This window comes from Borostomias antarcticus (genome assembly GCF_949987555.1).
Source record: "Borostomias antarcticus genome assembly, chromosome: 15".
Taxonomy (NCBI): Eukaryota; Metazoa; Chordata; class Actinopteri; order Stomiiformes; family Stomiidae; genus Borostomias; species Borostomias antarcticus.
The window spans coordinates 8,342,338-8,361,096 of NC_140248.1; the positions used below are offsets into that span (position 1 = coordinate 8,342,338).

At 49.9% G+C, this 18,759-nt stretch overlaps 1 protein-coding gene across 1 annotated transcript in view; it reads left to right on the top strand.

The window, feature by feature from the left end:
* rnf43 (ring finger protein 43) overlaps positions 1-18,759 on the top strand; it is a 67,420-nt gene that overhangs the window by 9,488 nt on the left and 39,173 nt on the right. The gene's annotated exons all lie outside the window — the stretch shown is intronic.

The window sequence follows — 18,759 nt, forward strand, 5'->3', positions numbered from 1 at the left end:
TCTTTGGGGATGGAGGATCCTGCTCTCCCTGCAGGGAGAGTTCTCCTGGGCTGTTGAAGGACATGTGCTAAACCGTGTGTGCACTCGGGCTTAAGAGGAACCGCCACATGTTTTGTGTGTGTGTGTGTGTGTCTTTGCGTTTGTTGGTGTGTGAGTTTATTGGGTGTGTGTGTGCGCCACGTATGTACGTGCGTGTGGGCGTATGCATATTTGTGAGGACGGGGTGGTGAGCGTGCACTCTTGTGCTGACAGAGGTTAAAAAAACTGGGTGGTGCATCTTTGTGTCATGCTCATTTAGAGCCACAAGTGCTACTCTCTCTCTCTCTCTCTCTCTCTCTCTCTCTCTCTCTCTCTCTCTCTCTCTGTCTCTCTCTCTCTCTCTCGCTCTCTCTCTCTCTCTCTCACTCTCTTTCTCTCTCTCTCTCTCTCTCTCTCTAATACACACACGCACTGTCTGATGGGAGGTTTCCTGCCTGCCCTTCTGGCTCCTCAGTAGGGCCCCCGCTCCGTATGCTCCACTGTGGACCAGGGGTCCTGCGGACCCTCCTCGCTCGCCGTCACTATCGCTTTCCCCGACGGCCGAGGAGCTGGAGGAGCAGAGCTGTCCGCTGCTGGTGTGTTCATATCAGCCTGTAGACCGCGATGGTGGCGTCTACGTACCCAGCCTTCCTGTCTCTCCAGGCCCTTCGTATGAAGTGATATGATAGTGATGTCACTGACAGCGTATTAAAGCTCTGCAGTACCAGCAGTAGGATAACGGATCCAGTGGCCTTGTCATGCTCCAAAAACAACACAACCCAAACCACTGTGAGTCAGACTGGGCCAGTGTCCTTGTGTCTTTGTGTGTGTGTGTGTGTGTGTGTGTGTGTGCGTGCGCGTGTGTGTGTGTGTGTGTGTGTGTGTGTGTGTATTGGCTCATTCACAAACCCTGCCTGCCCGTCAACCCCCTGGCAGACAGAGGAGGGGTGGTGGAGGCTGTCTCCAGTGTGCCTGTTAGAATTGGCCCTGACCTCCCGACTGACTGGTCCTAATTAGAAGCTGTCCCTCACGGTGCCTCCCTCTCTTGTCCAAAGTAAATACCTTGGCACTAAGCAGGAATGCGGAGCGACTGCTGTTTAGGGCAGTTTGAGCGAGATAGAGCTCGGACACGGACTGCCCACGCGTTTTCCACTGACCTCAAGAGAGACTGCAAGCCACAGCTAAAAGCTAAGTAGTGTTGCTAGCACTTCATAAAACCTACATACAAACTAACAACAGAGCACACAGAACAGAACACAGAGAGCGTTACGTCTGCTACTCTGTTCTCTAGCTTGGACTGTTACTTCTGCACTGTGGAGAAGCGATAGGGCCAGCGTGATATCGTCTCATCAGTTACATAATCTCCCTATTTACATTTACTCCAGCATTAGGGCCTGCTATATCCTCCAATCTCTGGAGGAAGAAAAAAAACAGGCCCTCCGCATTTCAAAGTCAACCGCCCTTGGCTAGCAGGGGTTGACCGGAGTCGGGCAGGATCAAACGCGGGGCCGTGTGTGTAAAGAGCAGGGCCATTATGGGGCATCGGGGCCTTTCACCCGATAACCTCCTCTCTGAGAACAGCAATAAACCTCAAACTGTCACAGGAGAGAACCAGAAAACATATGACTTGATAGCTATACGATAGCTATAATGTGTTCGGTCTGTCTGTCTCCCCCCCCCCCCTCTGTCCCGCTCTATCTATACCCTGCCTCCAGCATGGCCTGCTAGTCTGATGTCACCCGGGACAATATCGCTCTCTAGCTGAGCTCTCCTTGCACTTTGAGACGGGCCTGTCTGACTGGGGCAGCCACAGGCCTGATAAGGCCTGCTATTTAAATCCCCGGCCTTCACGGGAGAGCAGAGAGGAGCGTGGCGTTTCCCTTTGTGTCTCATGACTCAGAGGAGCCCGGTGATCACCTTTGTTCCACCCTGCTAACCCTAGACGAGGCTGCCTCAGCCCGTGCCCTGAGTTAGCCGCGGAGGCTAGCTAGCTCCCAAGGCTAGCGGGGCTGTTTGAGACTGTGTTTGGTCTGCCTGCTCCCAGATTAGCCCGGCGCTAGCAGTTTTGTTTGGCTGCATGCTGGGTAATGACACCTCCCCACAGGAGGCCTTGGACTGTCTGGGACGGGAGGCACTGGCGACAGGGACACTCCGGCTATCCTCAGTCAACACACACACACACACACACACACTCACACATGGGTAAGCATGCTTAGAGACACTTAGAGCTCTACACACACACAGGGCAGGCAGAAAGGCAAACACACACACACATTCACACATGGGTAAGCATGCTTAGAGACACTTAGAGCTCTGATGTTGATGTTCTATGCTGAATCAGACATTACATTTGCGGGGATCACCGAGGACCCAGAGAGGCTCCCCTGTCTTCAGACCATGGGTCTCATGACCTCGTATTGTCTGGGCCTCTGATTGGTTCAATCTTCTAGTAATCCAGTTGTCTTCGGTTGTAATGGTTTGGTAATAGTCCTGTATTAGAGTAGGTGGATGATGATGATGATGATGCCGATGATGGAGTGAGTCTGATGAAAGCGAGAGGCATACCTCGCTCTATTATATTAATACAGGGCCTCACTTAGCGCTGGGCTTGCTCACTACATGCATTCCTTCCATTCTATGCACATTCGCAGACACACGTGTGTTTGGACACGCTCGGAATGTTCTTCAAAGAGGATTGAATGTTGCGCCGCATCAACGTATTCACAGCCCTGACGGTAAGTCATCTGTGATGGATGAGTAACGTTCGTCTCTGTCACTTCCATGCCTTCAGCAGGGTCAGGGACATGTGGAGGTTCAAGAGACCTTTCTTCATCTCCCGTTTTGTGCTTCGCGGAAACTCGGCTGTGTGGGTCGATATCGGACGCTGCGCTGCAGCTAGCAGGCTGAATTGAAATGCTTTGAGAGAGAGTTGCCACAGAAGAAGCTCTTCTGAGAGGACATTGTCACGGTCGTCTCAGAAGTCCATGGCATAAACTGATAATCGTCAGATGTGACACCATGGAAATGGATTAGGTGTTGAAAGTGCTTTTCTAGTCACAGTTAAGACGTTTGATGGGGACATAGACTAGTGTAGTGTGTGTGTGTGTGTGTGTGTGTGTGAGAGAGAGAGAGAGAGAGAGAGAGAGAGAAAGAAAGAGAGTGAGTCCCAGGAGTTGAAGCCCTTCATGAATAGGGTCTGGGGGTCTCCTTATTAAAACACGTCAGCGCAGTGTTTATGAAGCTTAGCTGTGACCTGCTGGCCATTCCTCTGTAGTCATGAGAGGGGATGGGGGAGACGGTGAGAGGAGGAGGGGTGGGGGAGACGGTGAGAGGAGGAGGGGGTGGGGGAGACGGTGAGAGGAGGAGGGGTGGGGGAGACGGTGAGAGGAGGAGGGATGGGGGAGACGGTGAGAGGAGGAGGGGTGGGGGAGACGGTAAGAGGAGGAGGAGGGGTGGGGGAGACAGTGAGAGGAGGACGGGTGGGGGAGACGGTGAGAGGAGGAGGGGTGGGGGAGACGGTGAGAGGAGGAGGGGATGGGGGAGACGGTGAGAGGAGGAGGGGTGGGGGAGACGGTGAGAGGAGGAGGGGTGGGGGGGACGGTGAGAGGAGGAGGGGTGGGGGGGACGGTGAGAGGAGGAGGGGTGGGGGAGACGGTGAGAGGAGGAGGGATGGGGGAGACGGTGAGAGGAGGAGGGGATGGGGGAGACGGTGAGAGGAGGAGGGGTGGGGGAGACGGTGAGAGGAGGAGGGGTGGGGGAGACGGTGAGAGGAGGAGGGGTGGGGGAGACGGTGAGAGGAGGAGGGATGGGGAGACGGTGAGAGGAGGAGGGGTGGGGGAGACGGTGAGAGGAGGAGGGGTGGGGGAGACGGTGAGAGGAGGAGGGGTGGGGGAGACGGTGAGGAGGAGGGGTGGGGGAGACGGTGAGAGGAGGAGGGATGGGGGAGAAGGTGAGAGGAGGAGGGGTGGGGGGGTAAAGGACTGTGGCCAAGTATCCCAGGCGGTGCTGCTGCTGCAACGCCAGATCAATCTAGGAGAGGCGAGATGAAAGGCTGCGTCTAATGTAGTTCCCTGACCTGCCTCCATGCTGCTGCCTGACACTTGTTTGCCCACTCTGTTAACTATTACCAAAACGCTGTGTGCTTTGGCGGCATCCCAAAAACTGCTACACACACGCGGGCCATTATCAAAAGAGGACCTGCACTACGAGCTCCTGGAGTCCTTCCAAAAACCCATTGCTCCAGGTTCTGCTTAGGAATCACGGAACCCCTCTCTTTCTCTCTCTCTCTCCCTCTCTCTCTCTCTTTCTCTGTCTCTCTTTGTGCCTTTCTCTCCTTTTTTTCTTTCTCATTCTCTCCCCCCCCCCCTTTCTCTCTCTGACTATCTATTTCTCTAACCTGGTCTTGGCAGGTGCCTAGCCCACCCCTCTCCCTCTCACAGATTTATTAATTACATCTTGATCAAAGGCCCAGAGACTATAGGACCAGCCTGCCGGCGTGTTTGCCCACCCTCATATTTTCGACATTACCAGGACAAAATGGTTATTGATTAATGGCCCCGTTCTTCTTTTCTTCCCTGTGCTTCACAACGGCGTATTTGCCTTTCCATATTTACAGTGTGGAGCCAGCAGGTTTGAGGAACAGGCCTGGAACCCTGCTCTGAGCTGAGAGGGTGCTGGAGAAACTAGCTTCATGCAATTTGATCGATTCTGATGCAGTTTATTTCAGGTCACCTGTGTCATGCGCTGTGACCTTGAGTGCTCACTTCCCAGTATTTCTGTGTTTCAGAGCAAAGATGATCCCTTTCTTTTCAATTTGTCAATTTTAAGCTGTCCATGTCTCTCTCTCTCTCTCTCTCTCTCTGTTGTATGTGTGTGTGTGTGCTCTGTGTATGTCACATGACTTGCTTGAACACAATTTATATCAAGCTCCAGATATTTTTATTAAAAGAACTGAGGATTATTGATATGTAAACATGTCATACTTTGGCCTGCAGATAGTTGTATGACACACTGTATGACACTGAATATGTAAACACCATGTACTTTGAAGTGTGTGTGTGTGTACTATGACGGTGTGTATGTGAGAGTGTGATGTCCTCAGGTCATGTACTGTAGTTACAGTAGAGCCCGTTGATGCTGACACTGCCCCACTTCCTCTCCTGAACAGGAAGTCCAGTGGTGGCGGCCTGTTCCACCCAGACAAGGGCGTGGAGACGGTGGCTTCTCACTGGAGCCTTATCTCTGGGAATCAGAAACAATTTAGACCTGTTACCTCAATGCCCTTTCATCACAGTCTTTCATGCCAGGGGAAAAAAAACACGTTTAAAAAAAGAGGACAGACAATGGCAGTGCCTATCCCTTTCATCCCTGACCTGAATACATGGTTCAGGGTGAATGCTAAATAAGTCCAAATAAAAGGGCAGCTCGCCGTTCCTCCTTCTGCTCCTCCTCCCTCCGGGGACCAGGAACAATGGCGCTGTCTGGCCAAGAAATGCACCCTGGGAGTCGTAGGAAGTGGAGCTCCTTTTAGTAGCAAAACGTTCAACCAGGTTGGCTACAGTATATGTTTGTCAACATGCCCAGGTTTAGTACTCTGTGTGTCTGTGGGTGCACGTGCAGGCCTGTGCGCGCATGTGTGCGCGCATGTGCGCATGTCCACTGTTAAGATCGGGAGTGTAGCAAAACAGGAAGAGAGGTTTTTCGGCAGAGATAGTGATGATATTACATTATACTGCATGTTGATATCACACCCCCAGGTGATCATCCACGCAGAGTTTCATTTTCAGGCCAGAGTCGATGCACACAACTTCGCTGGGAGTTATATAACGCGCAAGTAGCTAGTGTTGGTTGCATGAGCCCTTTGTGGCATGCTGGTAAACGGAGCCGTAGCCAGCGGTCAGCTTTGATAAAGCCTTCACTTACTGGTGTCTGGTTGTGTCCCGGAGGGCCCAGTGATTCAGCACAAGGTCACTGGTTTGATTATCCCTGACTAAGAACAATTAAGACACTTGGGAAGATTTCATCTGGCACTGTCTGAGGAAAACACACACACACACACATTATACACACACGTGTGCCCCACAGAGACCTGCCGGCTCCAACCTGAGCATGGCAGAGTGGAGGGAGGAGAGGAGACGAGTTGAGGGGTGCTGCACCTTTTCGGAGGGTTTCTCCACGCCTGCGAAAGGACCAGCGCTTTTGTTTTCTCCCATAATGATTTCCTTTTGGGTCACTTCCATGGGGCTTTCAGGCCAGTGAAAGTGGATCTGGCTGGGGGCTCTCCATTACATAGAGCTCCTGATAGGAAGTGCCTGATAACCTGATAAGTCTGATAACTCCCCCCTGGATAATAAATACCTGCTCATATTTGATCTTCAAAGGTGAGACTTCTCACAAAGAACCGTAGCCAGGGCGTCCGGAGTCTACAGTCTTCATAAACGCCTGCTCACATACACACACATACAAACACAAACCCCCGCACTCATACACACACACACACACACACACACACACACACACACACACACACTCAAGACCGCGTTTCCTGTGACTCTGTGTGGGAAGGCGAAAGGTTAACATACCCCTGCTTATTCAGCCCCTCCAACCTTTCAGGAAGCTTTATGGAGCGAATCTCAAACCAGTTAACCTCCCAGTCCCTCCCTGGGCAGCGGCAGAGCCCTCGCCTCACGGGTTTAAAGTTCACCTGCAGGCCCCAGTAATCATTGACACGGTTAGGCAATTTACACCTTTTTAATGGGACGCGATCTGCTGGGAAATCAAAGGGAATAGAGAAATGCCAGCGCAGACAATAGACAGAGACAACAGCTCATAAATCCTCTGAAAAGTAAATAGTCGGGGCCTGTGTCAGGCCGTCTTGTTAGTGGGTATAGTATTGCAGGGCCCTGGCTTAAATGACATGGGAGGGAACCCTAGCTGTGAGTTACTGTTTTCCGTGTCCTCAGAGGTATGTTACACAGCCGTTTAGCTACCTTAGCTTTCACCCACTGGCGACGCCCTCTCCTGTCAATCATTTTTCAGGGCGACATTTACAGGAGAGCCCTCCTCACGCTGTGTGGGCGGGGCCTGTGCATTGCAGGTGTTTTGCACCTGCACTCTAGCCCCATGCTTCTGGCACTGTTGCTTTCTGGGATACGGACGCTTGACAACACTTCCTGTTGGATTGTTTCTGCCGGCCAATCACACAAGAGCATATCCAGCGAGCCAAGGTCAAAAAGGCCATCGCCCACATCAGTCACAGTGTAGACAGTTCCAGGGTTTCAAGCAATGCTCTTAGAGACTGACCGCAGATGTCATTTCACCAGCAGTAACTGTGTTCATGGATGAGTTGTATTATATACATTCAAATAGACCACATTCATTTACATTGTTGTTCCTCCATAGTCTTTTATCTCTCATATCCATTCTGTAGATATGGCCTGGAAACGTTGCATTGTTCATTGTTTTATTCTGATCCAGAGGGCTTATCTAATGTAAATAGATGACAGGTTTCAATTCCAGCCGGCTATTTTAAGGCCATGCTGAAGCTTTGTATTTCCCTCAATGGAAATCACTGCACTTTAACCTCAATGTCTTTCTGAGGACCCTCTTCTCCACCTGCTAGAATTGGCTGGTACACAACATTTAGGAATAACCTTTTGCTTTATAATGTCGTATTGAAAGCAAAAACTTTCAGCGTCCGTTCATCAATTTCATTATCAGAAAACCCCCAAATAGGGTTCCTGTCTTAATGTCTTTGTCTTGTTTAAAATCAATAGTCAAAGACCCAGATCAAAACTTTGTCTCCTAAGACTCCCAGGTTCTTATATGTCTATAGAACTATCTTGAGTCATCTTGAGACCCAATGGCGCGAGATCAAGACCATCTTTGTTGCAAACCAGACGTTTGTGTTTTGAGTCCATGGGAAGAGAGGCGAGGCAGGGAATCTCGGATCCAGCTCCGTGTTGTTCTTGCGGATGACTGTGGCATTTCCTTTTTGATCTCATTCATGTCCTCTCCCAGACAGACTCGCTCATTGTAACCTGCGTGCCATGCTATACCAGCTTTTACGGCCCTTTCAATTTCCCAATCCGTTATCTGATATCGCCATGGCAATGCAGCGTAAACAAACAGTGCTGATATGTGCGTTTCTCAGCTGGAGCCTGTCTTGGAGTGCTTTGATCAAAGAGGGCTTCTGTTCTGCTGAACAGCCAGAGAACGGACCTCTCTCCCCTCCATGACTAACACGGGCTGGGAGGAAAGAACGGACCTCTCTCCCCTCCATGACTAACACGGGCTGGGAGGAAAGAACGGACCTCTCTCCCCTCCATGACTAACACGGGCTGGGAGGAGAGCAGCATGGGATGTTTCAGGCTCCACACACTGTTGGACCCAAAGTTCAGCTTCCTTTGAGAAACCCTGACATGGAGATATGAGATCACCCGTGGAGGTTTTTGTGTTTGTGTGTGTCTTTGTTAGTGTGAACCAGCTCGGTAAATGAGTTTAGGATGGAGGCTGTTCCAGCAGGGCTGGGTGAGATCGGGAGAGCGATGCCCAGCGCTGTTGCATGGCCGCATTGTGGGATCCGTGTGTGTGTGTGTGTGCTAGTATGTGCGTGTGTGAATGTAAGAGTGTGTGTGTGTGCATCGGTGTGTGTGTGCACGGGTGTATGTATGCGGGCGGACATGTGTGCGTGCGTGATTGTGAGAGAGTGTGTATGTGTGTGTGTGTCTCTGAGAGTGGGGTGAGCCCATACATGGTGAGGTCATTGCTCGTTGGCCCCGTTGCGGGGGTAAGGTGGGGGAGCAGTGTGCGCTGCAGCAGAGGACTGTGGGAAAAAAACTGGACACCCCACACAGCAGAGCCTGCGGAGGGGGGGGGGGGGCAGAGGGAGAGGGGTTGATGTGGTAAATGTCCTGGAGCGCAACAATCAGCATGTTCATGTCTTAGCTGGCTGGCCTAGTTCTGGTGGGGGGGGGGGCGGAGAGGCAGGGTGTCAGGACAGCGTGGGGGCCCGTGTTGGCCTCTGGGTGGTAAGGGGCGCCAGCAGGAACACACACAGCACACTGAACACCGGGCAAAGGATGGCTCCGCCCACGTCCGCGCACGGCGGGCCTCGTACCGGGGCGATCCCGCGCTGAGGACCCCTGACGTCACCTCCTCCCCCTCAGTGCTCTCTCTCTCCTCCTCTGTGCTCCCTCTCTCCTGCCCTGTGCTCCCTTTCTCCTCCTCTGTGCTCCCTTTCTCCTCCTCTGTGCTCTCTCTCTCCTGCCCTGTGCTCCCTTTCTCCTCCTCTGTGCTCCCTCTCTCCTCCTCTGTGCTCTCTCTCTCCTGCCCTGTGCTCCCTTTCTCCTCCTCTGTGCTCCCTCTCTCCTCCTCTGTGCTCTCTCTCTCCTCCTCTGTGCTCTCTCTCTCCTGCCCTGTGCTCCCTCTCTCCTCCTCTGTGCTCCCTCTCTCACTTGTTTATTGTTTACTTCCATTTCTGAGTCCCGTCGAGTCTCCTCCCTCCCTCCCTCCCCGGCTCCTCTTGCGACGACGCGTTCGCCGTTCGATGAGGAAAGCATGAAAGGCCTCATAGAGGGATGCTTTGCTCGCATGCCGCATTTAGCCATTTCAGCCCTACAGGAACGTGGAGTGGAAATGGGCGGCCTGCCAAAGTCCTGTCCCCTCCTCCTCCTCTTTCACAACTGCATTTGTGTGTGTGTGTGTGTGTGTGTGTGTTGTGCGCCGAAGATTTTGAGTTGACATACGTGATGACTCCCTCCCCCTCTGTCTTTCTCGTTGCATGTACTGCTGGGGCTCAGGGCGCTCCCCCTCACTCAGTCTTTGGGGCCCCTACCTACACACTCTGCCATGCCAGCAGCCCCCATATCGGCCCATAAACAGTGGCCCCGTCACGTTAGCCTGTCCACTCCAAACATCACATCACTTTTACCGAGGCTGGTGTAAAAAGGCGACGGGCCCGGCTCCGTTCCCCTGCGGCCCACGTGGCCTCACGCTGCCCCTCTGTTCATCCACAGTAATATTCCTTTTTTTTTTTTCCTCCAAAGTGTTTTTCTTTCCCAAACACAGTTGGCCTGTCGTTGGAACAATGTCAATGGGAACTGTGAGTTGTTTTTTTTCGCTTCCGCCCCCGCCTCCACTCCCCCCCGCCTTCCCCCCTTTGGAGTGAAATCTTAACTGCCAGCATTCAAAGCCTGTCAATGAAAGGCCAGCTGTTACCCCCCCCCACCACCCTCCCTCCCTCCCTACCCTGCCCGCCTATCACCTCCGCCCCTTGCCCCCCTGCCTTGCTGCCCAGGCTGCCAGTGCACCCCCACCCCACCCCCCGACCCCTCCCACTCAGAGCCCGGGCTTCTGTGAAAGCATGAAATGCCATTACCAGCAGGCTTCAGGTTACACGGGCGCAGCACCAAGATATGTCCCCACTGTCGGAGGAGGATGTGGCGAGGAACTGAAATGCTAGATGCTAACTGCTCTGCCAACATGGCTCCATTCATCTATACACACACACACACATACATACACACTCACGCGCACACACACACACACACACACACACACGCCCCTTGATCTGGGGGCTGGTGGCAAAGACACAATTCTGTAAATCTTAACCATATGACAAAAATAGAGAGCATTGCCCTATAATGTTGCTGTCTCCGAGAAAAAAACACACAAAAAACAGGGCTTGCTCACTCGGTTGCACTTCCAACCTTAGGACTCCTTGATATAAATGATGGCTTATGTAGGCGGCATACACACAGTCTTCAGGGTTGCCCAAGGGAGAGAGAGATGAGATTCCTTTGGCTGGCTCTAAGCAGTGTTCTATCCCCCAGAAGCCCATTGTGATGTATAGGATTAGCCCCGTAGAGGTTAAAGTTACAGTATATCTTTTATGAGTCGCTTATGCAGTATCTGGGGAATGTAGTCTGATAGCAATCACGCTATACAAGTCATAACAATACCGTAATCATCACATGGGGCAAACAGTTTGTGTTCACGCCTGCTGTGATGCTGAAAGTGCTGTAGACGCTAGTCAGCGCCTTGGTTTGTCACTCTCCTCAGAACTGATTTGACATTAATCTGATTGCGTGTTGGCTAGCTCTGCTGCGGCGGATAATATTCTGCTAGCCAATGGCGGCTGAGCCTTTGATAGTCCTGGAGATTTGCTTTATTTCCCGGTGTGGGAGGCATGTTCTTCTTGGCCAGGAGCCATGGCCGTACGATAACATCTAATTCTGTTTGATATTATCTGATCACCCGGTTCCATTTCCAAATCGCAGCCCCTGACTGTGAAGACTGCTCTCTCTCACACACACACACACACACACCCAAGCACACCTGCTCCTATTATCTCTGCTCTGGTACTGTGACAGTCCCCCTCAGTCCCTTATGAGTATACAGGTCTCCCCATCACTCCAACACTGGAAACACTGGACATGGCCGTCCTGACTGAGAGGATTCTCAATCCAGTACTGCTCTGGCTTTGTTTGTTTGCTTTGTTATGTATAGCAATGTGGTCTGGAGGGCTTGACTTTGTTAGATTATTTGTTTTTGCTCTCAAAGAAAGGTTGTTCCAGACTTTGAACCTCAGATATCTGCATGAGAGGGTTGTCGGAGAAAAAAGAAAAAGAAAAAAAAAAAGTCTTGTGAAAAGTAGCCAGGTCTTTCGGACGTTTCTCTTTTCTTCTCCTTCTTTTCCTCTGTTCTTTTTTCTCCCCCCCCCCCCCTCTCTCTCTCTCTCTCTCTCTCTCTCTCTCTCTCTCTCTCTCTCTCTCTCTCTCTCTCTCTCTCTCTCTCTCTCTGTCTGTCTGTCTGTCTGTCTCTCTCTCTCTCTCTCTCTCTCTCTGTGACGGAGGCGGGCAAGCTTTAATGAGTGGACTCCATTGTTTCTCAGGGCTGCCGCCTGCTTGCAGCTGTGGATGAAACTATCTGGTGTATTTGGCTCGCCGCCCGCCTTCATCCCCAGTCTGCAGCAAGGAGGAGGAGGAGGAGGAGGAGGGCGGCAATCTGGATGGGCTTGATGTGGGCTGATGGACAGCAGACAGCTTGCTGTGTCTCCAGCAAGCAGGGTAGTTTTAGTAAAAGAGTTTAAAAGGAATCCATGCAAACAAAATGGCGGCAAAGAACTGCGTTTACCATGCTGCACGACTGAAGTTTTTAATATGGATTTGTTCATATCATAGACAATTATTAGTCTCTTTGTCCCTTGTTCCAGTCTAATATTGCTCAACAAACAGGACATATTAAAGTGGCACAGTCACATTTGTTTCAGTTGACATTATTTGGATTACATGCTTAAATTCTGTGTGCCTTTTAAAAATCACTGTCAGGGCAGCAGTTTCCTATATATGGAAAATACTACGGTGGCAAAACCTCAAAGGGCAAACATGTCCAGGGAAGTCGCCCTTTGAAGTTCAGTGATGTCACCTTTTGAAGTTTTGCCGCGATTTTGCCGCAGTATTTCCCAAATTTAGGAAACGGTTACACTAACGATGATTTAAAAAAAAGACATAAATACAGAATTTAAGATAGACATAAAAAGGAAGTGATCCAGTGGAGGAGAGTTAGAAAAGACTTTGTTTAATAAATACAAATTGTTACTTCCTCAGGTTCTAGGCAACTGTAGATTTTTATACAGAATTTAAGCATTTAATCCAAATAATATTAACATAACCCTTTTAACCCTGTGAGTACAGTAACAACATAAATTTGATTTTCCCTATAATACTAGAAAGTGCAGTTTCTCAGCTTTCAGGGTATTTTTTTTTATTTGTTTTATTTTTAATTTTAAAAAAAAATCTAGATTTTTATTTTATTTTGCCGGTGACGTGGCCGTATTCAAAGGGTTAAAAAGTGGGACTCTGCCCCTTTGATGTGTCACTTTCAGAAACGACCACGACCCCCACCCTCCCGCTTGCCCCTTCCCCACCACCCTGTGAGGCCTCTTATCATGGCCCATCAGATACTGTTGACAGTCAAAACACTGGGTCCTTATCCCCCTGGTCCATCTCTGGGTCTGGTCCCTGGGGGCCCCACGCTGCCATCGTTGGACAGGAGTACCGGGACGCCACTGCTTCGAACCTGACCGCCTGACCGATGCGAGGTGTGATCTGATTGGAGGCTCATTAATCAACTGTGACATTAGCTGGAGGGTACATCCCATAGGCTCATAGCTACTCTGTAAAACTGAGTTCACATAAAACATCAAGGACCAGATTAATTTTTGAATGTCCATCTCATTCTTATATTCTTTCCATAAGATTTGACGAGTTTTAGAACTCTAGATGTTCCAAGTAGGTAGTTAAAGATTTAAATTCTGATCTGTTTGTGCCTAGAACTCTATAATTTCTTCTTGCTAACGTTACTTGTCCCAAAGTGATTTTTCAACCAGTCAGGGGCCACGCTTGGCCTCCGCAGGGCCCCAGTGCAGCGCCTGGTCTGTGCTACACTCAGCAGGCCCAGGCCTTTGTCTCCTTGGACTATTGAATGATGTTATGTGGTTACTTACGAGTGTAACCATTACAGTATCCAGTACTAATGCTTCTACCTCACTGTAGTCTCATGTGCTGATTGTATTATCCCAGTGGTGAACACTGGATTGTTCTGCTGCCTTTTGTGTGTGTATCATGTCTGGGTACTTTCCATACAACTCTGAGCAGTGGAGCGGTCAAAGGGGACATGATTTGAATAAAGGGTGAGGATGAATGAAGAAAGATTACATATTCATCTGGTCTATAGAGAGGAAGCGATGCCTACAGAGGTCCCTGCCCAACAAACTGGCAGAGTGACGACTACCCACAGGTGCAAAGAAGGGACAGAGCCCTGGATAATCCTCTCTCTCTCTCTCTCTTTCGTCTTTCTCTTATACATTAATCTCCCAACCTCTCTATTTCCCTCTTTCTTCCTCTCTCTCTCTCTCTCTCTCTCTCTCTCTCTCTCTCTCTCTCTCTCTCTGACTTCAAACCGAGCGTTCTGCCACCTTCAGCGGTGTGTTATCTCAGCCCCTCATCTCTCTGGTCTTGGCGCGTTTCTGCACGTACGGCCTTTGTCTCTTATCAGTAATCCACATCTCTTATCAGTCCCTTTTATGTGAGAGTCCCCCCCCCCCCCACCACCACCACTCCCCCTCTCCCTCTCTCTGTAGTCGGGAACATTATATTTTTCACAGGCACTCATTATAAAGGCCAACATCAAGGCCCTGGTACAAACCCTGATGTCCCCTAGCACAGCTGGAGTGCCCTCTACTAATATCACTCATAAAATAGATTGAGGGAAAGTAGAGAAAGAGATATAGGGGGAAAGAGAATATGAAAGAGACGGTAGAGGGAGGGAGAGAAATATGAGTGTGATGGAGAGGGAAAGCTGTAGGTGCTCTGTTTCCATACGAGGCTTGTCAGTAAATGTGCTGTGTGCTCCAATAAAGAATTAATATTTAACCTGACTTCTGTCCTTTACAGAAATGCCTGGAATTTTCTAGGCCTTGTAAAGAACCTGTAGCTCCAAGCTGGCTCGCAAAATCAGACTGGAGATTTACAGCACAGCACTTTGTGAATTGAACTCGAGACATTAATATATATCCTGTTCAGAATTAGACTGCTCATGAGTTTACCAGCAAAAAGGCTTGTGTGACTACTTATAATGGACCAAACTAAGCACCGGATACATAGATACCACAGTATTCTTCACACTACGGCCCCTTCTCTAACACAGCCTTGACTTGTGTGCACACAGAGAGAGGCATGGTGGCCAACCGAACACTTGCCCAGAGGTTTGGGTGTGTGAGAGAGATCTCCAGTGCCCCAGCTCTCTGAGGCATCGGTGGGTTCTGTGATCTTAGAGCCAATGACATGGAACTGCAGAGGCTAAGCGGGTCTTAATTAAAAGGCAATCATAAGGTTTCCAGATAGGGTTGTTTAGAAAAGGCATTATTGTTTGGCTTTCTGATTAGCGTTGTTGTTTTCCCGGGCCCTTTATGGGCCGATCTCGACAGATAACAAACACTGCGGACATTAAAATGCAATCAATCACCTTGGCGTGTCTTTCTCCTCATAATCAGCCTGATTTACCACTTCCTAAGGAGAAAGATTAGCAACTGACCGAAGATAGTCTCTCAAGTGTGCTCACACATAATGCATACTGCAGGCAGTTGCGTAGGGAGGAAGCCATGCTGAAACCATGCTTTAGTCAAAGCTATGTGTTCTCTGGAGAAGGATCGTTTGGTTGTGTGTTGTATTTGGTGTGTGTGTGTGTGTGTGTGGGGGGGGGGGGGGGGGGTAGTTTGGGTTGGTTGATTGACCAGTGGAATGGATGGAGAGCCTTTCAAAGTGCCCTTTGCTCTGCAGCCCGAGGCTGCTCAGCGGTGTGTGACCGAGCCTGGGGACAGGTCAGTCAGTCAGTAGGGCCACTAGAGAGGGACATCGATACAGTGTGAGCTCTACCAGAGCAGTCATCATCCACTCGACCACTACTGGCCCCTCTGTTCCCACTCCCACACTGCTCCTCTCTCCCCTACCTCCTCTACACCCCCCCCCCCAACCCCAACAACACACACACAACACCCCCCCCCCCCCCCATACTCCTCTTCTCTCAGCCTGATTGGCCTGAAGGGCCCGATACTCGGCGTGCCTTTGAGTGGCTCCACACCAAAGCAGCAGCTCTAACCTGTGCCTTGGGCCACATCCATCGCGTGCAACCCTCAGCCTCTAATTAAGCCTCTGAAGGGAACGACAGCTTTTATTAAGAATATATGGATATGGGAACGTGAACAGCCTTCCGACTCCCTCCGTCTGTCCCCCTTCCTGCTGGGGGAACCAACTGAAGGGTGTTTTCAAAGGCGGCCTACTGCCTGTATTTAGCTTTGACTTGTGTTCATGACTGTTGTTCGTCTGACACCTGTTACTCTGATACTCCTGAAATAAATTAAAAAGAAAAAGGTTAAAAAAGAAAAAGTTTAGCTAAGAGTGTTTGGTGTGTAACACTCAGTGTTTGGGGGGGTGGGGGGGGCGGGGGGGTTGGGGGGTGACCAGCGAAGGGGATGAGTCCTCCAGATGAGCCGCTCTGTAGCAGTGGAGAGCAGTGCAGCTGGAATTGCTATCTCCTTTGATATTGGTCTGCATGTAATGTGGAAAACACCCTGGGCCGGCTCCACTTCCTTCTCAAACGACAGGGGTTTGCATGCCAGTTGGTTTTATAATCCTCCAGAGATTTGTAGTTTATTCCGCAGAATTAAACCTTAACTATGTGAAGTATTTCACTTTTTTTTTTTTTTTTTTGCAGAAGGCTTCGCCACAGAGACGATATCTTAGTTTTCACGTTGTTTTTGTCTCACACCAACGCACGCCGCTTACCCCAGATCTACGGCTTGTTGTAGTTTTCCAACACATCAGCGCTCTGCTCATCTGATTAATCCATGCCTCGCAGTTCAAGTTCATTGTTCAACCCTTGGCTAGACCACATCAACTTTTACGGTATCTACCCTCTAGGCTTTGTCATCAATATGCTTTTGAGATGAATGTGCGTATGAAGTGGTGTGTGTGAGGGGGGTGGGGGGGGGGGGGGGAGGGAGGCGGGGGGAGGAGGAAGTGCTTTGGACGCCCTTGCCAGTCTCCCCAGAGGGCCTGCGTGTTGAGACACACCCCTCCCCCTCCATCTCCCTCCCCCTCCCTCCCCCTCGCTGTTTCCCTGATCTCCCATCCCGTCTCTCCTACGGCGACAGTTGCGTCTCCTCGTCGGAGTTGCCTGCCCTCCTCGTCATTTAACATCAGTCACATACTCGTAAAAGATGCACCTTCACCGCTGTGATGCCAAGCAGACACTAACCGGCCATCGCAGCATCATGATAAACTATATTCTCTAGCTCCTCTCATGTCTAGCCAATAACTGATGTCATGTGTCTTATCCCTGGCCAGAGCAGACGTGTTCGATCAGTTGAAATTGACAATGCTGCATACAGTAGTATCTGAACAATGAATTGACACGGGTTAGCATATTTCATCTTGTTGCACTCTGTAGCTTTCCCTCACACAAACATGTGCAGCTTATCGCCAGACAGTATCCTTCAGACTCATCTGATGGTCCGTTATTTATTTTCATTCATTCATTCATTCATTCATTCATTCACTCACTCACTCACTCACTCACTCACTCACTCACTCACTCACTCACTCACTCACTCACTCACTCACTCACTCACTCATTCACTCATTCATTGATTTATTCATTTGTTCATCCATTCACTCATTCATTCATTTGTTCATTTGTTCATTTGTTCATTTGTTCTTTTGTTCATCCATTCACTCACTCACTCACACTGTCCTCAGAGTTCATCAGGTCATCAGTTAGGAAATGTGGTGGAGAGGCTGGCCGAGACGTTACCTTTGGAAGGTGACTCAGCACCGAGTCATTCTGAGGCGCCCACTTCTGAGTGAGGATACGACCTATTAAACTCAGATTTAAAGATGGCCGCCACAAGAAAGGCAGCCCCAGGCGACGCGGTGCTGACTAACGCCGTCACGGTGCGGCCGCAGCAGCAGTCTTTCTTCCAGGAAATCTGCCCTCTAGCTAGCTGCATGTGGAGTGGTTGGTGTGGCCCGTACATGTTGGTGGTATGACCCCCTATCTCCTCACTTGGGAGAATTGTCTTGAAATGGATCTAGCTACCCTGTGCATAGTTGGGGGAAAGTCTATACTATGTTTGTTTAGTTTTTGACATCCATCCTGCTTGTCTTTAATGATTTTTGATATATCTGCTGCCATAAAAGACCTTGTAGGTCAGACAGTACGATACGATAGAACTTTATTGTCAGCAATGCTGAAATTGGTCTTGCGACACAGCTCACATATGCAACACATAACAGTACACACATTTGACAAAAACAAAAAGTACTACATCCACACACGTACGTACATAGATACACACAGTACATACATACATACATACTGTACATACACACACATGCATACATACATACACACGCACGCACACATACGCACGCACGCACGCACACACACACACACACACACGCACACACACACACACACACACACATACATACATACATACATACATACATACATACATACATACATACACACACACATACATACATACATACATACATACATACATACATACATACATACATACATACATACATACATACACACACACATACATACATACATACATACATACATACATACATACATACACACATACATACATACATACATAGTAGCTAGCGGGACAGGTGAGCCGCAGGTCTTGTTGCATGTCACTGTCTTCCCAACCTTATGAGCACCATGTCTCTCTGGCACCTCCGTGCATTCTAAAGCCTGTCATGGTGCCAAGAGTGCGGCATCGATTCCAGCCCACATATCGCTCCTCTCAGAGGGAGGACCCGTCAGAACAATAACACACTGTCCCACTGCTGCACTACCAGCATAACTTGTCACCGAGGAGGGAGGGAGGGCGTTGTATCCGTTTAGGATACCTTGTCCCTCATGATGAGAATCGTTTTATGTCACAAGGCTTTTAATCAGTGGGTGATTATAACCACCACCGCCACCACCACCTCTCTGTTACCAGGGCCGACGGCGTTGAAGTGAGTAGGGTAGAAGACATGGAGAGGACAGGGTAGGAGACAGAACGGAGCAGGGTAGAAGACATGGAGAGGACAGGGTAGGAGACAGAACGGAGCAGGGTAGAAGACATGGAGAGGACAGGGTAGGAGACAGAACGGA